At 52.1% G+C, this 25750-nt stretch overlaps 1 protein-coding gene, 1 long non-coding RNA gene and 1 pseudogene across 6 annotated transcripts in view; 1 reads left to right on the forward strand and 2 right to left on the reverse strand.

The window, feature by feature from the left end:
- On the reverse strand, positions 1-25637 carry LOC134759192 (uncharacterized; annotated as a pseudogene). Its single transcript, XR_010135137.1, has one exon. The product of XR_010135137.1 is annotated as an uncharacterized protein (transcript).
- The window catches only part of DIP2C (disco interacting protein 2 homolog C), a 419803-nt gene that overhangs the window by 355290 nt on the left and 38763 nt on the right, over positions 1-25750 (reverse strand). The window lies entirely within an intron of this gene.
- The window catches only part of DIP2C-AS1 (DIP2C antisense RNA 1), a 2602-nt gene continuing 2476 nt past the window's right edge, over positions 25625-25750 (forward strand). The window contains exon 1 of the long non-coding RNA XR_008669180.2: positions 25625-25747. This is a non-coding gene — a long non-coding RNA (DIP2C antisense RNA 1). The remainder of the gene's footprint in view (positions 25748-25750) is intronic.

Here is a 25750-nt window from a genome sequence, read left to right on the forward strand (position 1 = left end):
AAGGGGGAGGGAGGGAGGGGGAGAGAAGAAGGGGGAGGGAGGGAGGGAGGGAAGAGGGGCATGTTCCATCCACCAAAGCAGCTGCATTGCAGTGAGAATGGAAGGCGTGTTGCCTCTCAGGACAGCGAGTTCAAGCTGTTTATAACTGTTAGCATAAACAGTGACCAGCTGAGGACAGGGCTGTAATTGGAGTTGACAACATTTTATTTTCATAGTTGATATCAGGGACCTGGACCTAAAGCACCATGCCTTGCCCTTTCGCCGATGGGCCAATGCCTCTCTATACTTGAGTCCATTTGACTAAATACCCGATATTGACTTGGAATTATGATGTGTAGGATACCCCTTACCACAGTAACGTCAAACTCACGTTCTTCACGTTCTAAATGCAACTTGCTCAGGGACTGGCTTCTAACTCCGGGTGGGAATGTTAAGCTCAGTCCAGTTCAATTCAATAAGCATTTATCAAGAAACTACTAGATCAAGAGCTGTGTTAGACACTGGGTATGGGGTGATGGGGATACGAAGATTTGGAATTAGAGCTCGAGAAGCTCAAATGCTCTCATTTAACTCCCTAATGCAATTACCCAGCTTCAGCCTGATGGCTGTAATGTCTAAATTCACTTTTTCTTTATTCCAATTCTACAGAGCAAAGCATAAATCATCACAGAGGAATGATTCTGTGTTGGAATATTCAGTGCACAGAGAGGAGCATTCTGACAGGCGTGAGACATTGTCACCCTTCCCAGGGAGCCAGTGAGGTGGCTGCACGGAGCACGCATATGAAGATTCAGGAGCACGAGCATCAGGTGACAGGAGGGGGCACGGAGGCAGCACCAGATGGATGCCTGCCGAGGGGATGCTGCAGCCGGGCTGGCCAGGGAGGTCACAGGAACGGGCGCAGGCATCTCCCTCCAGCCGCACTTGACAGGAGGGGGCACAGAGGCAGCACCAGACGGATGCCTGCCAAGGGGACGCTGCAGCCGTGCTGGCGAGGGAGGTCACGGGAATGGGCACAGGCGTCTCCCTCCAGCCGCACTTAGGTTTTCATGAGGACGGGTGCAGAGAAGGGGATGAAACCGAAATGCTGTGGGGCTGAGGGGAGGAGGGGAGGGATGCAGGGCTGAGGGCTGAGGGGAGGAGGGGAGGGATGGACACAAGGCCAAGGGGAAGAGGGGAGGGATGCAGGGCTGAGGGGAAGAGGGGAGGGATGCAGGGCTGAAGGGAGAGGGGAGGGACGCAGGGCCGAGGGCTGAGGGGAGGAGGGGAGGGACGGACGCAGGGCCAAGGGGAAGAGGGGAGGGATGCAGGGCTGAGGGGAAGAGGGGAGGGATGCAGGGCTGAAGGGAGAGGGGAGGGACGCAGGGCCGAGGGCTGAGGGGAGGAGGGGAGGGATGCAGGGCTGAGGGGAGCAGGGGAGGGATGCAGGGCCAAGGGGAAGAGGGGAGAGATGCAGGGCTGTGGGGAGCAGGGGAGGGATGCAGGGCCGAGGGCTGGCCACTGCCCCTTGCATCCATACCCCTATGAATGCTGCCAAAATCAGCCCCAACAGTGAGAAGTGAGGTGGATGAAAGAGGCGGACAGACTTGGCTTCCACAGCATTCACAGATTACACAGTCATTAAAAATTCCTTCTGAGTTTTCATATGGAAAACTTCGCAAATATATTTAGAGACAAGAGGTCGAAGATGAAGCCAACACAGTTGGGCTCGAACCGCCACCCTGCTCCTTCTCTCTGCACCCAGGACCCACCCTGAGCCCCTGAGTGCGAGGACTCGGGAACTGCCCAGCCCAAGGGCGCAGCCCCTGACCAGAGAAGGGAGCCGCACGGCGAGGCCCCCAGCACGTGGATGGAGGGATCTGTGTTATCTCGGTCCCAGGGTCCCAAGTGGAGAAGGCCTGGGGCTCCCAGCTGAAGCTTTGCTGTCACCTCTGTCACCAAAGTTGAGAAGGACTGAGTGGGACCAAAGCCGGACCTGCCAGCTCCTCGGTGGCTGCAGATGGGGCCCTCACGCTGCAGGTGGGACCATCTAGGGGAGCCCACAGACAGCGTCGAAAATCACAGCCACAAGTGCTCCAGGGGCCCCAAAACACAAGCACAGCCTGAGGAAGGCAGCGCCCGCTCAGCTCCACATCCAGGCTTTTGTGCCTCACTCAAGAGGCACACAGCACCAGAACACGGCTCTTTAAGTGGCTTTCTAGGGTGTAGGAATACAAAGTGGGGCCTTGAGTGGCTTGGAAGTCACTCCCACCAGCCCACGGGGGCCCGGGCAGCCCCTCTGGACGTGGCTGGAGTCTCTCCAGGGCGGGCTCCAAAGTCCCACGGAGGCGAGCGTCGGTCTTGCTCTGACCTGAGGCAGCCCCCTGACAAGTATGCTGAATATGCAGGCACACAGCTGGCTGACTCATCTGAAAGGGACCTGCTGAGCCACGAGCCAGGGACGCTTGGAGAGAACCTGACTGACACATGAACCCTCCCCAGGAGCTCACCTGGGGCACCCACGAGAAAACTACGGAAGCTGTGAAGACGGAGGTGTGCATGTGGCCGGGAGAACCCGGGGGGGAGCCACACTGGGGACGGAGGGGTGGGCCCCACGAGCAAACGAGGGAGGCGCTCGGTGCCCTGAAGGCCCTGCTGCACCCACAGCTGCAGGCCTGGCCGGCGGTGCAACCTTGGCTGCCAGGGCCCAGGAGCATGTGTGTTGAGCAGGAGCTGCCCAGCCCTCCTGGAGCCGCACTACAGGCACCGTCATTTTAGACGCAGGTGCCTGATATTAACGATGACAATCAACCATGCCACCCTGAATTACAGCTGTGTCCTCAGCGGGTCACTGTTTACGCTGACAATTACAAACAGCTTGAACTCACTGTCCCAAGAAGCAACAAGCCCTTCATTATCACGGCCGCAAGCCTCTGTGCAGCCCTCCTCCCCCGCCGCTTCCCATCGGGGCAACGTGAAGTCCCATGACAGTGACTCAGAGCCAGCACAGTAGCTTCAGTGCAGAAAAAAAAAATCACAAAAACTCAAATACATCCTAAAAATGGGCAGTTGGTAGGAGCCGATTCCTAAATTAAACACTGTTCGGAGGCTTTCTGGGCTAGCACAGCTCTAATAACAGGCTTACGCTTTCTGCTCCCTGTGAAAGGCGGCGAGGAGGCCAGGCTCTGCCTTTCTGCAGGCTCCACTACGTGGGGCCTGCCCTGTGGCCTCGGTGGCCTGTGCCAGACAGTATGACCGTCGCCCACAGGGAACACTCAGCACAGCAGAGCAGGCTCGGGGAAGGACGAAAGTGACCTCTAGCCTGCAGAAGATGCTAAGCCACGCACGACCTCACGCACACTGCGCTTCAATCACGGCCAAAGCAGGAACGAGCTCTTAATAGTTCCAGTAAATGCAAAGGCCGCCCTGGAAAACTGTGTGAACCTTTCTGACTACTCACAGGTGGGAAGCCACTGCCTAAGACACAAAGGTAAAGAAGTAACCTGAAACTGCATATTATAAAACTTACTTTTAAATGACGGCGCTTAATTTAAAAGACTCCCAAAGAACACGGCATTAGAAAGTGACAGAGTGAAACCATGAGGCTGACCACAGGAGTCCCTGGAAATTTCACCAAATGTTGTGTCAAAAGAGCATTTTGCAAGCTGGGACACAGAGAACTGCACCTGATGAAATATTCAATTAATCACTTGAGTCCTCCCCACATACGAAGCTATTTACAAAGTGTTCCCAGAAGGTAAAGTGAGCAGGAGGTCTGTGAATACACAAAGAAAGATCCACTTCATCCGTGGACCACGACAAAAGAAACGCTAACGAGGGCTGACACTAACGAGTGCCAATGACATGCTAGAGTCCAGGGCTCCATGTGCGCCTGTGACGGGGACAGTCAGGGTCTCACTGTCCAGATGGGAAACTGGGGCGGAAACACCAGGGAGCCTGTCCCAGGGTGCAGAGCCAGTGAACAGTGGTTCATACTGGGCCAATCCCAGCTGCCAGGCTCTGGGGCTCCTGGGGACAGAATCCTGTTGACTTCACTCTGGGGTGGGAGGGGTGGCAGCATCCCCCAAAGGCACCTGGAGAAGTGGTGTTACCCTCCATCCCCCATCCTCGGTGTTACCCTCTGTCCCCCCGTCCCCGGGGTTACCCTCCATCCCATCCCTGGTGTTGCTCACCATCCTCCTCACCTCCAGGCCCCTCTCCTTGTCCTCCCTCATTTTCCTGTTCACCGAGAGCATGTCACATGACTCTTCCCTTTTCAAGAGGCTCAGCTGCACCCAGATGCATTCCGGCCTACTCAGGACGGGGGACACACCCTGGGGAAATGCCTGCATGGGGCCAGAAGGGCCTGAGCCCCTCTCACTGTTGCCCAGGAAGGATGGAACACCCCACGGTCACGCCGATCGTCAGGCCCTCTCACTGTTGCCCAGGAAGGATGGAACACCCCACGGTCACGTCGATCGTCAGGCAGGATGAAAACATCTGTGTCCAAAATGTTTTTTTCACTACAACTGTTTGGACCATTCGTGAACGAATCAGTTAAATACCAAGAAGGGCCATTCCCATTTATTCTTTGGCTACAGTTTTCCACCCACCAACAACCATGCTCCTACGAATTACTCCTAACGCAGTATCAGCGCCTTGTGCCTTTTAGGAAAACCTCTTTCCCTCCAGCTTTGTCCTCCTTCCACAAAAGGTGCCTCTGACTGCCTCGTTCGCCGTACCAGGATTTCGCTCGGCTATGGAGGAAAATCTGCGTGGGGCTCAGAGGTGGGTGGTCCCCGCACACGCAGTGGCTCTGTAACATCCTCCAAGGAGCCTGGCCCAGGCCTGCCCCACACACCAGGACTCTGCCTTGCGGCCCTCAGGCCCCCGAAGCTGCTTTCCCTCCAGGCGTCATGCCCCGGGCAAGAAGGCCGGACAAGGGCCCAGGGCTGCTGTGGGTCGGGAAACCCTCCCGACACCTCCCTCTCCAGAACCCCCCATCAGCATCCCAGCATCTGGACCTGTGTCACCAGCTGCTCCGCCGTACAAGAGAATTGGATTTTCAGCTGGGTTCGCTGCTTCCCTAAACAAAGTAGGGTTTTGTTACTGAGGAAAAAGGAAAAAGCGGGCATCTTCTTGGCAACCTCGCGACATCCAGCCGCCGGTTCTCACCACACCAGAGATGTCCACCCAGGGTAGATAGTGTCTTCAACCGAGCGCCACTGACCCAGAAGTGCAGTAATTAGTACACTTTCACCAGAGTCACCCACTCCTTCACCTTTACACCCAAGAATAACATGTTTGCCAGGCAAATTAGATGTCCGGGAGGTGTAAGGGAAGCCCCAAGCCTGCTTTAAGCCTCAGACTTTTGAGATCGTTGAGGGCCGTGCACACAAGAGCGAGGCTGCGCCCAAAAGCTCTGCTCCTGCCAGACGTCACAAACAGACCGCACGGCTCAGCCACGTGGACGCTTACAGGACTTCACGAGAGGCACCACCGTGGTACACGTGAAGACGTGCACTTCATTCAGCCTCGAACAGACCACGCCCTCGTTACAGGGTCGGTGACCCACCTCCCGCCATCAGCCCCCCACCTCACCGAGGGTCTGTGTCTGCATCTGTAACGACTTTGCTGTTTTACCGGGGTACTAAAATGCAGCATCGGAATGTGTAAAGGTCTTTAAATATCAACACTCTGGGTCCAGTTCTCGGCACTTTAATGCAGACACTCGATGCAGGCCTCACTCACGACTCTGAGGTAGCTCATACCTTTCCTACCTAACCAAGCGAGAAACTGAGGCACAGAACATGGCAGGAAAATATGCAGCTTCTAAGTAGCAGATTAGGATTCAAACCAGTGATCTTCATCACATGCTGACCTACCTCTCAGGCTGAGATAACGTCCAAAATTAACCAGGTAGAACAGTGTTCCATAAATCAGCCAGAAATGGTCCTTGTGGATGGGCCTGTGGTTATTCCCTGAAGAACGAGACCATTGGCCCAAAAATCCACCTGTGTCACATTCAAATGTTTACATATCCAATTATTTAAAAAATACCCCAATCAAGCATGTTTACAGCCATTTACAGCCATATAGATTATCTGCTTTGGTGACAATCAACCCAAGACCTCTGTTGGCAACGGGCATGGTGCCAGGGACAGAGACACAAACAGGAAACGCTCTGTCCCTGGGAGCCTTGCTCTAATGGGCCTGCGGGGACATGGCACAGACCATGGGGCACAGGCGGAAGGCGGGGACACGGAACAGACCGTGGGGCACAGGTGGACAGAGGGCCAAGAGAAGAGGCTGTGCTGCCAGCAGGCAGTGCTTTGAGCTCTAATGGATGAACATTGCTAACCAGCGAAGGTGGAGAGAGGGCACCCGTCTGAGAAGATGAAGAGGCAGCAAAGCACAGCTGGCCTCGGGGAACCGGAAGCCACAGGGACATCAGGCTGTGTGCTGCTGTCTGCCGGCCACCAGCTGGGGGACTATCCTGGACCTGGAAGGGCATCCCTGACACTCCCCACCAGATGCCAGGGGCACCCCCAGCCCCAGGTGAGAACCACGGATCCCATGGCGAATGACGCCAGCCTGTGGGAAGTGGGGCTGGGACAGCTCTGCACTGCTTAATAGGAAAGTTGGGTTCTATTTGGTGGGGTTTTGGTCATGCCAATGGGTGGTCAGGGCTGTCGGTGAGGAACTGACTTGAGGACAGGTTAGAGAAGGGGCTGCTGAGGCCAGTGGGGCACTCGCTGTCTGAGTCTAAGAAAAAGAAAATAAAGGCTGGTGATGTGACAGTTGGGCGGAGCACAGACGGAAGGAACTGGCGGTGGAGACACACGGTTGGCCCCGCACAGGGCTACGAGTAGCTACCTGGGGGTCATCCTATTAATTCTCCTCATGGTCCCAAGAGGCGGCTGTGAGGATCCCTCTCCTGAGGACAAAACTGCTCCAGAGCCACACAGAACCAAGATCCGGGCCAACTCCAAAGCGGGCGATCTTGACCCCTCACCTGTGGTCCTGAGGCAGGGATCGGAGCCCCCTGGACACACAGACACTCCCAGGAACTGCAGGAATGGGAAGTAGATACCCCAGACCAGCGGCAGGACCCAGGGTTTCTGCCCCTCAGGGCACATTGGGACCAGCCACTGCATAGGTGGACACATGGTGCTTTAACCCACACTGGGGGGAAGGAAGCCCTCACTCTCAGAGTGGAGACCACAGCCTCCAGCAGGCCCAGCCTCACTGCTTTAACCCATACTGCGGGAAGGAAGCTCAAGCTGTCAGGGTGGAGACCGCAGCTTCAATCAGGCCCGGCCTCACTGCTTTAACCCACACTGGGGGAAGGAAGCCCTCGCTCTCAGGGTGGACACCGCAGCCTTGATCGGGCCCAGCCTTACCGCTGGGCACAGCCTGAGGATTGCCAGACATGATGCTGAGGTGTCCCAACGTTGGGGTGCCCAGAGCCACTCAGCGGAGATTGTGGTGCTTTCTGTAACCGCCCTCGTTTCTTTATGGTATAGATCTGGACTCCATCCTTTGCAATGTGTGGGGTTCTAGGAAGAGGCCAGCCAGCCGGGGAAGTGTCCTGGGCTCTGTCCCAGAGACGACGAACTTGGCTCCCCACGAGGGCGGCCTGTTCCCCACAGTGTCCCCCGGGGGCCACACCTGCACCCACCTTGCTGAAGATAATTCGCTTTCTCATCCGTGAAAGAATAAAGTTGGACTAACTCATCTCCACGCTCACTTCCAACTCTAACAACCTGTGTTAGGAAATCAAAGGTAAGGACTCTGACCACAAACCCAAGAAGCAAAACCCGAGACTCACGGAACGACGCTACCATCGCAGTTCCCAGCTTGACTAGTTGTTTTTCTTTTCTGGTCTGTTCTTCTCTTTTGGTTTAAATAATTAAAGATCCTTGTTGACAGGTAAAAAAAATTCTTTATGAAGCTAAAAAAAGTGGTTCTAATTAAACATTTAAACATTCTTCCATATACTTTTAAAAACAGTTGTAATTATAGCTCTACTTAATGTTAAGTACTTTAACTAAATGAAAGGTTAATTATACAGACTGGCAATTATAAAAAATAAGGTAACATATTCATGGCACCATGAATAATTAATAAGAACTCTTCGATTTCATTCAGACCAGGGATTCTGTGCTAATATGCTCTCAGCTGTCTTGAAATAATGGTGAAATTTTAAAATTAGTTTTGTACTTAAACATGTCCCCAAAGCGAAGCACAGCGGCCAACGTCCGTCGTGGTGCTGAGCAGTGCCAGCCGCTCTACCGTGGCTGACGCCCTGATTCCCAAGGGCTGTCCCTGGGCCATGCTAGTGCAGTGAATGTTCAGGAAACAGACCAGGTGGGAGGAGGGGTTCTTGTCCTCAAGGAACCTCATAAGTCTTGCTAGGGGGACAAACAACGAGAGAATGAAACTGGCAGCCACAGAATTCGGGCCGTGATGCCCAGGCCTCACCATGCATACCTGCTGGCCGGCATCTCCCTGAGACCCGTCTGGCACAGGCAACGGCAGGGCCTGGCCCTTGGAGCACAGGGATGGCAGAGCAGGGTCATCGAAGCAGGTGGCGTGCAGACAGTGGCTTCTCCGCAAGAGCTCCTGGCTCTCAGGGAGCTGAGGGCTCCTCAATGGGGAATTCTGGCTGAGCTCCAGGGGAAAGCGGGTTGGAGGCCTGGCTCCTCCGCCCCCATCTCCTCTGCCCCAACCCTGGAAGGGGGTCAGATATCAATGCTAACATTTGTGCTGACTCAATTAATTCAAACGATTCACAAAAACAAACTTGCTTAAAGTATTAATTTCCTAAAAAGAACTAAAATGAGTTCAAATAATTCACATAATTAAATTATTTTAATTGTTAATTTAATTAAAACATCTCAGTTTTCAAAGCAGCATGTGCCTTGGTACTTTCTCCTTATTACGTGTCCCATCTTCCAGAGAGGTTTCCTTCCACCCACTGTAGCAGCGGATTCTGGTGTCTCAGGTGTTCCCAGGCTTCCGTCAGCCCCTGGGGGGTTTACAGTTCTGCAGCAGTCTCCATCCTAATTAATCTGCATAAGAACATCCATCCGCAGGGATGTCCTGTGGCCCTGTGGCCACATCTGACATGCAGATAAACACTGGACGTGTCGCCTGGCGACAGCGGATGATGAAACTGTGGGCAGGGTAGCACCTCTGGGCGCCAACACTCTTAACGTGTTTTTTTTTTACAAGACCATTCTTTAATGGGTGAACCCTAAGAGGAAACGCTAAAGATTGTTTTTAAATATTTTTATATAGAGACAAATCTTTATCAAACATTCACTCAATGCTAAATGTCACTTCTCCAGCCAACCCCTTTAAAAATACCTAAAACTAAGACTGGAATGACACCTGCAAACACATACTCTAGTAATGCATTCCCAGGAGCAGAGAGAGCTTAGCAGCTTAATGTTTTCATGATATACAAGCATGAAGTTTGGCGAAGGCATTTTAATATGTTTACCTGAATATTTTAATAAAATCAAAAGATCACTTTCACTTTAATACTCTACTTAGAATGTAATTTTCCATTAAATAAATAGTCAATGTTCAGTAACCCACATGCTGATAAACTTGAAAACTTTAGAAAGTATTAAGCGTAATCAAAGATTACTTTTAATTTTTGAGCTGGTTAGAGCCTGTGTCAGGGAACAGAGTTGAGATTGAAGAGATAAAAGCACGATTATTTTATGAAAGAAAAGCGAAATTCGTAAAAGAGACCATGTGATTCTATAAAGCAACACAGAATCCGTTTTCAGAAGAGGCAAACGAGGACCACAAAACGCCAGTGTTGCCTGTGAAGAGAGAAACAGTTAAAAGGAAGAATTCGCGGTGGCCCAGCATAGGTCAAGGTGTGGGAGGACAGGGAGGCGATGAAATGATCCTCCTTCTAACTTCCCAGAAAGCTACAAGCGGCCAGCACTGTAACTGGAGACCACGCGGGCACCAGCGTGAATTCAGACCCGACGGCCAGCACCGTAACTGGAGACCATGCAGGCACCGGTGTGAACTCAGACCCGACGGCCAGCACCGTAACTGGAGACCACGCGGGCACCGGTGTGAACCCAGACTCCACGGCCAGCACCGTAACTGGAGACCACACGGGCACCGGTGTGAACTCAGACCCGATGGCACCCTCCTCGGCTGCTCCAGCCACCACCAGAACCCGTTCTGCAGCTGAACTCGAAGCTGATTCTGGAAGGAACTGAGGAGGATGAGGAGGAGATCCTTCTACCTCAACCGGGATCAATTTTTTAATGATTTCTTTCTTTTAGAAAAATGTTAATAAGATACTTTGTTCTAAAATGACCAGGATTTCAGCAGCCTCTACATTTCTTCATGTGAATCAAAGCTTAGGCACGTGGGTTACTTCATTGTTCTCTGCACCCTTTCCAAATAAAACCCGGGGCCGCCTGTGTACCCAAGAGCCTGGGCACTGAGCAGAGAGAGAAAACGTCCAGGGCAACAGCATTCACATTCCAGCGGTGCCATAGAGCAGACGGGGGGAGTCCGAGGCGGTGCCGCAGAGTGGAAGGGGGGAGTCCGAGGCGGTGCCGCAGAGCGGACGCGGGGAGTCCGAGGCGGTGCCATAGAGTGGATGGGGAGAGTTTGAGCCACAGGTGGCCACACCTCCCCTGCCTCCAGCCGGTGCCCACTGCTCACGCACTCCTCCCTCAGCCCATCCTGAGCCAGGGGGCCCTCGCGTCACCCAAGGCCACTGCAGCACCTCCGGGAACAAACCACCCACAGGTGGACTGCTCTCCATGCAAGGTGCAAAGATTGTTTTTAAAACTGCTCGGCTCTGGAACTTATCCCAGTAACAGGCTAGATTAAGAAAAGTGACTAAAAACAGTAGGAGGAAAAACTCCCTCCACCCATTGAGGCACAAGAAATGCAAACAGCCTCTGAAATAACTGCAGAGGAGTTCTGCTGGGTTAGGTACGCGGTGGGGTGACCCTACCCCATAGCGGGGCCACGGCACACAGTGGGAACTGAGGAACATCTCTGTATAAATGCGGGAAAATGCACTCAATTCCCAAACAGAGACAGAAACTGCTTTTTTCCTTAAAAGCTTCTCTCTTTTATTCTCAAAAAGACTCTCTTTGGTGGCTTCACTGCTGAAGGGACAAGCCTGTTGTCCCCCTCCAGCAGGCTGGCCGCCTTCCAGAAAGCAGCCCTGGACAGTCTCCAGATCCTATGGCCCTCACGTCCACCTTGCCTAGCGATCCCGCATTATGAAGCCTAATCATCAGAAAGAGCCTCCCAGTCCACAGCTTACGAGTGGCGTTTTATTCAGGGAAACGCTAATAAAAACCTGGGGCTCGGCGTCAACGCTGTCCCCTAGATACTGAGGCTCCACACAGATGGCACACAGAGAGACAGGCCTCACCCCTTCCTGGTGCCCCAAGTCTCTCCTAACATTTTATTAGCTGAGTTTTCTGGCGGTTTGTTACTTTTCACCTGCCCGTCCAAGGCAGCTACACTAAACTACTTGTCCTGGGCAGATCCACTCGTAATGACCATCAGTTCAGAGTTGGAAGTAGCGCTGGAGAATGAGGTGGTTTCAGGTTGCTATGCTTCCCTGCCCTCTCTTCCAGGGATGCCAAGTAAGTTTCTGCCATGGCTGATGATGTCAGTACTACACTGAAATTAGTTCAACGGCAGGCCACCAATTAGTACTTACTGAACAACGTCCTTAAGAGTGAAACCCCGTCTCTACTAAAAATACAAAAATTTAGCTGGGTGTGTTGGTGAGCACCTATAATCTCAGCTACTTGGGGCCTGAGGCAGGAGAATTGTTTGAACCCAGGAGGCAGAGATTGCAGTGAGCCAAGATTGCACCATTGCATTCCAGCCTGGGCAACAAGAGCGAGACTCCATCTCAAAAAAAAAAAAAAAAAAAAGAAACAGAAAAAAATGATTCTCACGACAATGTCAACATCTTAAGTTCTTCCGGAGGGTAGCGTAAAATTATCACACACAACGTAAAGCCAATTAGATCAACATTCTGTCCTCACCGATCCATACCTAAATCTTTATTTCTAATTGGCCCCCAATTTTTCAGAATTTAAGAAGACCGAGAGGAATAACCACGAACAAGCAAGATTTACGCAGACGTCAGTCTTCCCAACTCTCGCTCAGGAACTCACCCCAAACTCCTCCTGTGGAATCAGCCTGGATAACAGTCCCTGGTGGCTACACAAGAACAGAGAGAGGATTCCACGAACCCATGACACACCCCACCCTCCAATAGAAGGCAGAGGAGAGAGGTCGACAATCACAAAAGCCAGAAGAGCAGGGAACTGTGATTCTTCTGATCTAATGTAGGTGATTGGGCCAAAAAACAAGGCAAATCCACCTGTGAATGGGGTGGGCTCCCAGCTGGCTGTGGATATGAAGGAACTCGCTTTCCTGCACACTGAAGTCCATCAGCATCTCCACATCGGCCAGCACCTGGGCTGTAATCGCCCCTCACAGACTGGGATAACAGTGGCCTCATCTGGACAGGATGTCAAGGATGGATGGATAGACGTCCTGGACAGACACTGTACAGAGACCAGGGGCTGGGCAGGGGGAGGTGGCACAGCCTTAGGGCCAGTAGGGGCAAGGCCGGGAAGCTGGGTCTCTGGGGCGTTGAGGGCCCATGGGGGCCTGGGCGAGGGCCCATGGGGGCCTGGGCGAGGGCCTGCGTCTCCTCATCCAACAGAAGCAGAAGCGGCCACCCAGTGTGGGCTGCAGCTGCGGGGAAGCAGCTGGTACGACACAGCAGGAGGCCGTGGCCAGCCCTGGAGGAGGGGCACAGCTGCGGGCACTGCCCCAGGAGCCGGCATCCTGAGCCCCCGGGGAAGGCGGGAAATTGCCCCTGGGCACTGGGCGCTCAGGCTGGAGGTGGTGAGACCTCGAGGCCCTGCAGTCAGGGAGGCGAGGGCAGAGGTGGCCAAACTGCAGCTCAGTGAAGGGTCTTGTCAGGAAAGACCCCCAGAGGCTGCCACACCAGCCCAGGGGAAGTTACTTCCAGCCCAGAGGCTCAACGGGGTCCTCGGTGGTGACACTTAACCTCGTCCTCCGACAGACGATCATCGAGACAGAGTCACTCAAACCTCTGCCAAGCTCTGCACCCAAGTGAAGCTGTTACCACAGATGCTGAGGCAGGCAGTGCTCATCTCAAAACTGGACAAGTGGTTTCTTTAGCCAGTTCTCCACATTCTTAATGACAATCCACACTACACGTGTGTTTTCAGCATCAACCTGTGCTCATAGCTACATATAAAATAACTTTATCACAAGGAAAACTAGGTGGTGAACTCAGGAGGAGGAAATCCCCATGACAAGTCGACAGAACACCAATGGCTCGTCGGCTCTTCCCGGCTGAACCCAAGGGTGCTTGGCTTGACTCACTTCCATACCAATTTCCAGATGTATTTTTACTTTCCCACATTTTCATTATGAAAATGTTCAAACATATTTAAAAAGTGGAAGAACAGTACAATGAGTGGCCAAGTTTTCTCCACGTGGAGTTCCGACAACTAACATTTCGTCAGATTTGCTTTCTCACTCTCTCTCTCACTCTCTCTGTAGATCATACAGAGAGACAGATTCGTTTCTCCTCTGGAGCCACTTGAAGGTGACAGGCTCCTGCCGCCTCGCCGAGTCCTCACGCACGCGTTCCCTAAGAATAAAGGCCCCTCTGCAGCCGCAGAACCATCATCGGCAGAAAAGAACCATTTCAGAGCATCGCTGTCCACTTTATATTCAATAAGCACAATTCTCCCGAAAACGTCTTTTCTATCTGGGCCACACACTGCGCCGAGTGACTCTCCTTCCCCAACTTCATCAGGGACAGCCTCACACCCTTTATCTGTGATGACTTTTCGAGAGTCTGGGGCCAACGTCCTGCAGAACGTCCCCCAGATGCATCTGTCTCTCGGGGCATCATTAAATTCCCTCCTATGCACCTCAGTTCCCTGTAAACAGGAAGTTTCAGTCTCGAGGCGCGATCACCTTCCGTCATACACTTCTCAGCAACTTCCCGGTGAGGCTGCTGGTTCACAAGGGGCGGGAGCTCCTAGTCCTGCTCCCCGACGGCATAGCTGCGACCGGCACCACATGGGACTCGTGTGCACCAGCACCCACATCCCCGCATCAGAAACACCTGGAGGGGCCGCGGGCAGCCAAGACACCTGGAGGTGTGAACTGCACAGGCGTGGGGCAAGAACAGGGTCAAATCATAACATAACGTCTGATTCCAGACGGTCCCACCTGCGTAAGATGGTGACATCTCCCTACCAAGTATCTGAAGCCAGAAAATATGACAGAAAATTCACAACCTGCCTTCGTCCACCTAGGCTGCTGTAACAACACACCATAGGCTAGGCGGGGGCTGACAAGCAACACAAGTTCATTTCTCACAGCTCTCAGGCTGGGAAGTCCATGGTCAAGGCCTGACAGGTTTGTCTGGTGAGGGCTTCCTGGTTCACAGATGGCGCCTTCTCACTGGGTCCGCACACAGTGGAAGGAGCGAGGGAGCTCTCTGTAGTCCCTTTTATGAGGGCACAAATCCCATTCATGAGACCCTCACGACCTCCTCACCGCCCAAAGCTCCCCTTCCTAGCACCACCTCCTCGGGGGTGAGGATTCCAATTGTGAATCTTGGGGAGACACAAACATTACAAAAGCCCATCATTTAATTTTGTTTAAAGGCATTTTTGCTTCTACAAAGTCTCAAGATAAAATCAAAAGAAAGAGGTCTTCAGAGGAGTCAATCCACACAGTTCTCCCAAAAGGGCAAGCAATCGATTGCCACCACTTTTTACCCAAGACCCGCTGAGTGCCCTGGTCTGCATGACTGATTCTAAATCACCGCCCTCTCCTCTGCCACTCAGAAGTCAGAGTCAGTCCAGAGCTTAACACCAAGGCAGAGCTGACTGAGAGACACCAGCTAATCCATTAAGACAAGCCAAAAGTCCTGCCCAACGCCTAATCCCTCCACCAGGGAAATGTGGAAGGGCCAGACGCCTGGCAGCCCTTCCTTCCTCCTCTGAAGCCCCAGAGACACAGCCCTGGCCAGGTGTGTGCCTCGGGCAACGCACAGGTAACGTCAGCTGGGCACCGAGTCTGAGAACATGTTCTCAAGTAAAAATGAAAACAGGACTGCTGTGAAAAGCTCATGCTTAATCACCTCTGGGCTAAATTCTAAATGCAATGTTATTTCAGAGCTAGGTGGAAGTAATTCCTTAAAAACATATATGAACAGTAACTAGCAACCAGGGTGATAAGTACTCAATATGTGTTTGATGAATAAATGAATTTTTAAAATTTATGAAAAGAGCACGCTCTATTTAGGAGAATTCTATTTAATTTGATCTCTAACTATAAAGTGGCTCCTTCGTGCTGACAGCAGGGTTTGCTTCAGTTGACTCAAAAAATGGTCACTCTAACAGGAAACCAAAAGGCTTTACAGAGAGTCAAATTATGGTGCCAATTCAACTGTGCATGGCAATTTCACCTAAATATTTAAATTCTCGAAGCACCGTACTCAGAAAACAAGACATAACATAAATAAGTGCATCACCTCAAGCACTATCACCTAGAACTTGACAAAGTTTGACTGTGAGTTTCAAGAAAAGGGCTGACGAGGCCAAGAAGTTCCTTCCCCTCTCCCCTTACCTCCCATTTTGGTGACAAACTTAATGCAGAGAAATTCCTGTTTCAGGTTTGCCGGCATTGGAGCAATCCTGGCATTTATTCACCCAGGACACTAGAGGGCTGAAGTCTGCAGAGTGCACATATTTAAAATCACGGGAGCACTGGAGTAATGGAAAGAGGTGCCCGCGAAGGCATCATCCTTTCCAGGACAGGCTCTAATTCCGCCTCCGGGCCCTTTTGCAAAAAGCCATTTCTACAAACCCACGGCCACCAGGAGGAAACACACAAAAGACCCCACTGCCCTCCTGGCTTCCCAGAAGGCCTCAGAAGGACGAGACACGGAGCCCGCACACAATCCTGGACCCTCCTCCCTGCATTGAGTTTGATGCATGTCACCTGCCTGCATGATGGAGGTCCCACAATGGGCACAAGGGGACCCGTCAGGTCGGGAGGATGCTGCCCGGCTCACGGTCCACACATGGGGACGCGTCAGGTCGGGAGGGTGCTGCCCGGCTCACGGTCCACACATGGGGACGCGTCAGGTCGGGAGGGTGCTGCCCGGCTCACGGTCCACACATGGGGACGTGTCAGGTCGGGAGGGTGCTGCCCGGTTCACGGTCCACACATGGGGATGTGTCAGGCCGTCAGGGTGCTGCCCAGCTCTCAGTATCAGCCGCATATGCATATTCTCCACTGAAGCCACTGCATGAAGCCACGCTGGAAGCACTTTCTGGCAGGTTTAGGAAGTTCATGTCCACGGTCATTAAACGCATGGCAAGCTCACCTTGGAGGCATTTTACTTTGCTAATGACAACGAAGCATTCTCATTGCACTGAATAGTTCAGAGCACTCTTTCATGTCCACTGCCTCTTTGAAATAGGCATATTGTGCCTGTTTTACAGATTACATCAAGGCCCTAATACATTTAGTTCCTTGTCCCAGGTACACACAAATCAGCGACATCACTAGATCGTGTTTTGGACCACGAAAGGAAGCCAAATCACAGCATTATCCATTGATGCTGCTTAAAGGGTATTTCCAGATGTGCCTCCCCCGCCCGGCCTGTGTCCATGGCTTCCGCTGACCACACAGCATCTGCTGGGCACTCCGCGCGCTTTCTCCCACACCCGCCACGCCTGTGGGCCTGTGCATGTCCCTCCACGCATCCCCACACGGCTAAATCTCCCACACCCGCCATGCCTGTGGGCCTGTGCATGTCCCTCCACGCATCCCCACACGGCTAAATCTCCCACACCCGCCATGCCTGTGGGCCTGTGCATGTCCCTCCACGCATCCCCACGCGGCTAAATCTCCCACACCCGCCACGCCTGTGGGCCTGTGCCTGTCCCTCCACGCATCCGCACCTACCACGCGGCTAAATCTCCCACACCCGCCACGCCTGTGGGCCTGTGCCTGTCCCTCCACGCATCCGCACCTACCACGCGGCTAACACACACCTCCCACAGGTGGCAAGTGCCTGAACGTCCCCACGGCTGGCAGGGCTCCCCGTGCAGGACACACAGACAGGCACGGCCGCCCCGCCCACGGCCACCAAAGGCTTTGCTTTGTCCCCAGAGGTGCCCTTCGATAGGGCCACACGGCAGATGGCCAAGTGTTAGATAATTAAGGCTCAGGAAATCACCGCAGCCTTACCTTTAGAACTCACCTCTCCCCTGCACTACATCCCGAAGGGTGGGTCGCCAGAGCTGGGGAAGAGATGCCCAAGGCTCCCTCCCGCCCTGACAGCCTCGGACTATGCTCCCCTCTGTTGGTTTCTTACCGCACCTCAATAAACTTAGCTCACAGCAAGAGGCGGGCATGGCCAGAGTAGAAACACACGACAGACCCCGGGTGGACGCGACGGGGGACGAGGGTGCGCGCCGGGATGAGGGTGCTCGCGGGGAAGAAGCTGCGCGCGGGGAAGAGGGTGCGCGCGGGGATGAGGGTGCAAGCGGGGAGGAGGCTGCGCGCGGGGAAGAGGCTGCGCGCCGGGAAGAGGGTGCGCGCCGGGAAGAGGGTGCGCAGGCCCCGAGAACCTGGGGGCAGCAAGGCCGGTCAAGGCTGGAGACTCCAACAGCGGCAGCAGCAAGGGTGTTGGCCAAGCCACAGAGACAGCCCCACCCAGAGGGTCTGCATGAACCAGCAGCGACCCTAACCCAACGTGCTCATCAGACTGGGCACACGCACACGCTGTGGACACGTGTGAATATGTTCCAATTAACGTGATGCTACGTAATAATCAACAACGTTAACCCCATGGCTTCATTACGTGGCATCTGGCACATTGAGACTTTTTGTTCTGTCTCTCTTCCTACACAAAGAAGTGGAAAATAGGTCCAAGATCATTCACAACAAATTATTGCTAATTGCAAAAAAAAAAAAAAAATTCCTACCCTCACCTTGGAAGATCTCAAGGCAACACCTCGTTCTTTGAGGTCATACTGGGGACGCTCTCCGGACCCCTAGGTGAGTCTGCGACTGAGGGGAATCCCCAAATGGGCAGTTTTGGGGCCAGCACGGACACCAGCCATGCATCCAGGCAGGTCTTGTGACCTCGGCTGGATCACCAACCTATTCCTGCACTCAGACCCCGCCAGGAACGAGGGCACCGGCCCGCACGTCTCTGCTCCCGAGGCTACATCCCCTACGTTCCTCTGCACTGCTGGGTTCCATGCCTTAGATCCCAGGCACCTTAAAGTTGATGTTCCCCCACCAGCCCTCATCAAGATGATACTCACACAACGCCCCTCCTCTCCCACCTGGTCAGTACCCAGGGAGAAAGGAACCCGGGTCTCAGCTTGATTTCTGCCAGTACATTGAAAAAACAGCTGGCCAGCAGCACTGGTGCACAGCACTGCCAGATTACCCGTGAGGAAAGCTAAGTAAAGTGAGATGTACTCAAGTCGGCTGCGGCAATTGCTTCTACATCCCTGCTCCAACAAGGAAAGACAGGAGGACAGGCGTGTGGCTCACACCTCTTGTCCTTCCTTGTTGGGGCAGGGGTACAGAAGCATTTTGGGAGGCTGAGGCAGGAGAAATGCTGGAATTCGAGACCAGCCTGGGCAACATAGCAAGACCCCGTCTCTACAAAAAAAAATACAAAAATTAGCCAGGTGTGGTAGCGCGCCTGTAGTCCCAGCTACTCAGGGGGCTGAGGTGGGAGGATCACCTGAGCCCGGAGGCAGAGGTTGCAGGGAGCCACGATTGCACCACTGCACTCCAGCCTGGGCAACAGGGCGAGACCCTGTATCAAAAAAAGAAAAGAAAGAAAGAAATACAGGAGACCACTAATAATTCCAAATAGTGCCTACTAATTTGAAATATTTTCCAGATATGAAGAAGGAAATTATTTTCCTTCCTACACCCATTCTAAGGAAACATTTCTATTTTTCTGCTACACAATTTGGTAACCTGCCATTTCAGATCCTGGCCTCTTTAAGCAGGACTCGCTGGTGTGCTAGCAAAGCAGTGCTCTGAAACCTCAGCATCCTCAGACCTACCTGGAGGGCAGGTGAAGGATGCTGGGCCTCCGCCTCCTAACGTCACACTGGGGTGGGGCAGGTCTGGGGTGGGGCGGGGTTTGCACTTCTAATGCATTCCAGTCTAGGGCCACATCACCCTAAACACGCCCATCTCATCTAATGCATACCAGAGGGAGGAGCCACATGGGGCAGGTCACAGAGCAAGTGTCCAGGCACCAGGCTACCAGGTGTCTATTTAAATGCAAACCAATCAAGCAGCTTAAGTCAAACAGCTTCACCCTCCTAACACGTTGGCCAACACAACTAGTGATAAATATCACTGCTGTTAGACCTTCTGCTCACTGATGACCAGAGCAAGGGCCTGAAACATCAAAGCTGAAGGGCGTGTGCCAGGGTCAGGGCTCCACACACCCCCATCCCAGGCCATCGCACACGGGTGCCCTCACCGGCACCGGGGTCTCACAGACCAGCTCCACGCTCACACTTACTGGGACACAACCACCCTTTCAGCCCTTCATGCATCTGTACCCTACAGCAGTGTTCAAGGGAGGCTAATTTAAGAAAGGAATGTAATATGGACATCTGTGAACTCTTCCTCATATCCACTGAGTGGTCCTCCAGAAAGAGAAAGATTAAAAAGAAAAAGAAGATTTAAGAATCAAACACAGGGCCGGGCACGGTGGCCCACACCTGTAATCTCAGCACTTTGGGAGGCCAAGGCGGGCAGATCACTTGAGGCCAACAGTTTAAGACCAGCCAGACCAACATGGCAAAATCCCGTCTCTACTAAAAATACAAAAATCAGCCAGGCGTGGCACATGCCTGTAATCCCAGCTACTTGGGGGGCTGAGGCAGGACAATTGCTTGAACCGGGAGGCAGAGGTTGCAGTGAGTGGAGGTTGCAGTGAGCCAAGATCGCGCCACCGCACTCCAGCCTGGGCGACAGAGTAAGACTCCGTCTCAAAAAAAAAATAACAGGCCAGGCACGGTGGCTCAAGCCTGTAATCCCAGCACTTTGGGAGGCCAAGGCAGGTGGATCATGATGTCAGGAGATCGAGACCATCCTGGCTAACACGGTAAAACCCCGTCTCTACTAAAAATACAAAAAAATTAGCCAGGCGTGGTGGCGGGTACCTACAGTCCCAGCTACTGGGGAGGCTGAGGCAGGAGAATGGCACGAACCCGGGAGGCGGAGCCTGCAGTGAGCTGAGATCGCACCACTGCACTCCAGCCTGGGTGACAGAGTGAGACTCCATCTCAAAAAAAACAAAAACAGAAAAAACACAGAAGCCCGTGGAACAAGCCCTTGCCCCACTCCACGTCAGCTGTGCTGTGCCACCCAGGAGCATACCAAGCTCAAAGAGTCATCCACCTGCCTTGATGTCACTACTCGAATCACAGAGGCTGAGATTCCCTAACCCTCGTTATGTCCATGTCACTCACAAGCAGGCACTGGGCCCCCACAATGCACAGGGAATCCCTCTGGCCATCCAATGACCATCCATTGATAAATAAAAAGCATTAATTCCGGCTGGGTTGCAGAGTTGCACACATCAATACTTGTTACTGTTCACAAATAATCCACTTGAGGGTGGAGTGAAGTTACAGAATTGGGAAGAACTTCACAGACATATGAGGGTGCATTTAAGGAAAAAGTGTATGGAAGAGGTGAGAAAATAGAATATCCTAACCTCTGTCTTTGTATCACCCTCTAAATCCTACGATTCCAGTTCTGTTCATTCTGCAGTAAAAAATAGTAAGTGATTCACACTCAGACACAAGGTGGCTTAGGAAGCTGCGGCTGTTTTAAAAAGATGAAACAATCTAGAAGATCAGGATTCCGTGAGCGTATTCCTTACTAAAAAAGAGAAGAGACTGGGAGTTACACATCAGCTTGCCAAGGCTGTCCTGAAGTCCAGGAGCCCCTCAGGAGAACAGAGAATGTGCACCTTCTGCAGACCAAGGCAGGTGGCCGGGCCCAAGAGTGGGGATGGGGAGGCTGCAGGAGGCTTGCAGAGGGAGCTGTCCTGCCAGCCTCTGGCAGAAACTCCTGACTAATTAAACCCTGACAGCAACTCTGTTTAGTGAATTGTCTCCTGGTCACTAAGAAGAGTGAAGCTGTTGAAAGCCTACAGCCAACCCTCTGGATAATAGTTGAGATGTATTTTAGAGAAGGAAACGATCCCATCACAATCCCAGACTTGCCCACAGCTGCAGGCGCATCCTGGGAGCGCAGCTTCTTGCTCTGTCAGCAACACGGCCCGCCGTAGAGCCACACGGGTTCTGCCTGACACCCCCACTTCAGGGAGTCTGGGCAGGTGCAGCTGAAACAACGTCCGGGGGCAACCCCCACCCCCACTTCTCAAAAGTACACACAGAGGCAGACAGAATGAAACACGGCCCCCAAATCTCAGACGTAGGGTTCAGCAACACGGCCCACCACAGAGCCACATGGGCTCTGCCCAATGCCCCCACTTCAGGGAGCCTGGGCAGGTCCAGCTGAAACAGCACCTAGGGGGCAACCCCGCCCCTACTTCTCAAAAGTACATGCAGAGGCAGACAGAATGAAACACGGCCCCTGGGCCTCAGACGTACAATTTAGCACCAGCATCTGTGAAACAAGAACAAAAGTCGCATGGGAAAGTGAGCGTAAAAATGAAAAAATAACCGAATTACAGTGAAGATGGATGAGATAGGGAGGACTGTGAGGAAGCTGAGAAAGGGACTGAGGACCTGAAGAGGCACCTAAAGGCTGGACGTTCCCGACAAGACAAGAAAGACCCCTCCGGATGAGGTGGGACATCATCTTCATCATGGAAATAAAGGGGAAAAGCCTGAAAACATCAGTTTCCTACCACGAAGCAAAAATCAAACTGGCCTCAGACTTCTCCTCTACAACACTGGATTCCAAAAGATGAGGACATGGCATCCGTGGGGTCTTGAGGGAGAGCTGGCATGAACGTTCCAGAGCTGCCGTCTCCAGAAGCAGCCAAAACAGCCTCAGATCCAGCAAAATCTTGTCTTGAAAAATCTATCAGAGTACACCCCCTTATCAAAGTGGCACATGGCTGCAGGGGGTGTGGTGTAAGGTGATTTAGAAATCCTTCTCCGTGCAGACCCTAAACTTGGGAGGCCACTGGTCACACCCTGGCCACACACCTCAGCCAGCAGGAAGCCCTGTGCCTCCTCTCTGCTCCATCTCTAACGCCAACAAACATTTTACTCATAAAATTATGTTATTTCCCATCTGTTAAATTGTATATATTAAGTCCATAAAGAGACCAAGACAATGTATAAAAACAATGATGACTTGATGGTGGTATTATAACTAATTTTTAAACAAAACATGTTGTCTAAATTTTCCAGAATGAAAAAATACTCTTTTTAACAAGAAAGGTGCTTTTAAAGTCACCATAAACAATTATATACCCATCCTATGAACGTGGTCTTAAAATAAAAAGCAAACAGCAAAAACAGAAGGAAGTGCATGAATACGTTGATAACGTTTATCTCTGAATGGGGGGGGGGGCACTTTGCCTTCCATTTCCCTAGGTTTGACGTGTCACTTCTGTAATGTAATAATAGAGCAAACACAGTAGTTCAGGAAACACTGCTGCCCACTAGGACAGAAACCCCGTCTCCTCCAAAATGCTGCGTCCCCCGACCTCTGATTTTATCTTTTAAATCAGCTAGGTTTTCTCCCCTAAAAAGAAGCATATTGTATCATTACTCTTTAAATTTAGGTGAGTTAACAGGCACACAGACTTAAACACTTTCTGGAAAGGTGATGTGTAGAGTTTAAGATTTATTTTGTTCTGAGAAGAGCAGGGGCACGTTCCCAGGTGAGGGGCCTCCAGGAAACACGGGCTGTGTCAGCTGGGCCCTCACCTGGAGAAACGCACGCTCGACACCTCCAATCTCCACCCGGCCCCAGCAGGAATGTGGTGCAGAGCTGAAGACAGGCCCATTTATAAAAACCCCAATGGCTGTTTCCAGGAGCTACTCACTGCCCCGTGCCCCCTGCACCCTGTCCCCCTGCGCAGGTACTGGAGCTGCTGTCCAGCCTCCCCCAGGCTCTCCACACCCACACTCCACGCCTCCTTCCACCCCACGCCAACCTGCACCACCCAACTCCCCACTGTCTCTTACTGACCACCCGCCTCGACTCCCCCATAGCCTGGAAACTGCAAAGCTGCCTGGCAGCAAGAGGGGACGGGTGGCGACCGCACCAGCCAGGTAGCACCTGCTCCTGCCGGCCTGCAGGATCACAGGGCCTGCCTCATGGAGCCGTCTTTAAGCACAAGTACAGCGAGAAATCAATGCAGCTTTAGTTTTACTTTGCTGTTAAATTAATTTTATAACACTTGGCTATAACATACATTAATTTTTATAGCAATTACTAAAATAACAACTCATAATGCATTCATTCACCATATTAAGCCAAGCAACTGAAAAACCAAACACAAAAGCAGAATTTTATAGGACTGTAGTAGTTTTTGTTAGGCTGTCAAATTATTTTAAGCTCAAAATTAAAGTAATTAAATCTGTGACTCTCAACTGGGGGAGGTGCGCACACACAGAGTGTGGAAGTGAAAATCCTTTTTTTCTTCCAAACCTCACACAGACTCACTTGGTTGGTAATTTCCATTGCTAGAATTATGTTCTGTTCCTTAGGTTAAAAACAACTGCCTTCATACCTATTAAAAACAATGTTTCTTCCTTTCCTGAGTGAATGTGAAATGAACCATGGTGGCAAGCTGGGCTAGAATAGAGGGAAACTGAGTCCACGTCCACATTGGATGGTGGGCGAGAACAGAAGGAAACTGAGTCCACGTCCACATTGGACGGTGGGAGAGAACAGAGGGAAACTGAGTCCACATCCACATTTGAGGGTGGGAGAGAACAGAGGGAAACTGAGTTCACATCCACATTTGAGGGTGGGAGAGAACAGAGGGAAACTGAGTTCACATCCACATTTGAGGGTGGGAGAAAACAGAGGGAAACTGAGCCCACATCCACATTGGATGGTGGGCGAGAACACAGGGAAACTGAGTCCACGTCCACATTTGAGGATGGGCAAGAACAGAGGGAAACTGAGTCCACATCCACATTTGAGGATGGGCAAGAACAGAGGGAAACAGAGTCCACATCCACACTGGATGGTGGGAGAGGACATAGGGAAACTGAGTCCACGTCCACACTGGACGGTGGAAGAGAACAGAGCGAAACTGAGTCCATGTCCACATTGGACGGTGGGTGAGAACAGAGGAAAACTGAGTCCACGTCCACATTTGACGGTGGGCGAGAACAGAGGGAAACTGAGTCCACATCCACATTTGACGGTGGGAGAGAACAGAGGAAAACTGAGTCCACGTCCACATTTGACGGTGGGTGAGAACAGAAGGAAACTGAGTCCACATCCACATTTGACGGTGGGAGAGAACAGAGGAAAACTGAGTCCACGTCCACATTTGACGGTGGGTGAGAACAGAAGGAAACTGAGTCCACGTCCACATTTGACGGTGGGAGAGAACAGAGGAAAACTGAGTCCACGTCCACATTTGACGGTGGGTGAGAACAGAGGAAAACTGAGTCCACGTCCACATTGGACGGTGGGTGAGAACAGAAGGAAACTGAGTCCACATCCACATTTGACGGTGGGAGAGAACAGAGGAAAACTGAGTCCACGTCCACATTTGACGGTGGGCGAGAACAGAGGAAAACTGAGTCCACGTCCACATTTGACGGTGGGCGAGAACAGAGGAAAACTGAGTCCACGTCCACATTTGAGGGTGGGAGAGAACAGAGGGAAACTGAGTCCACGTCCACATTTGATGGTGGCTTTTAATGCACTGCAGGGTGTGTCCCCTTGACCTTCACGAATTTTCAGGTAGTAAGAAAGCAATTTTTCTTATTGGAAAGGAGAAAACTAAGTGACTGTAAAATAATATAATTTCCTTAAAGCAAAACAACAGAGAACCAACTTTTCCTTTTTTCACATTACCCAATAATTCTAAGACTCAGGGTTTTGTCACGTTACAGCAAATGCCATTCATTGGGAGAAGTCGGAAGTCAGAACAGTGTGTGCTATTCAAATTCTCAATGAATAATTAACTCAAATGTGTTCAGAGTGCTATAAAATGAAATTAATTTATTTTTAGTTTAACCCAAAATCCCCAATCACTTGCCAAATGATCCTCTATGTATCCTACATAAAAGACAGGGTCTTTCTGGCAGAAAACCATTGAAGTTTTTATTTGCAGTAAGAGAAGCATGCCTTATTATCAAACAGGTGCATGGTCCCCTTGCGGGGGGGGCACCCGTCACCTGCGTCCCCGTGCGTCACGGCGTTGCCGCACACCATTAACACATCAAAACGGAAAAGGAAATGTAAGCAGTGTTTGCCGTCCAAAGTTCACATCAACAATTCCTTATTAGGAAGGCAATTCTGAGCCTTTCCTCCTGCATCTGGGAGCTGCCAGCAACCCAGTTCCAGGAGAGAAAATAGCTTGACACCTCCTGCGGCCCATGGAGTCCTCCCATTGGGACAAGGACCCCCCAGGAGAGAGAAGCCCCCAGCAGAGTCAACACTGGAGGTC

This window comes from Gorilla gorilla, chromosome 8 (genome assembly GCF_029281585.2).
Source record: "Gorilla gorilla gorilla isolate KB3781 chromosome 8, NHGRI_mGorGor1-v2.1_pri, whole genome shotgun sequence".
Lineage (NCBI taxonomy): Eukaryota > Metazoa > Chordata > Mammalia > Primates > Hominidae > Gorilla > Gorilla gorilla.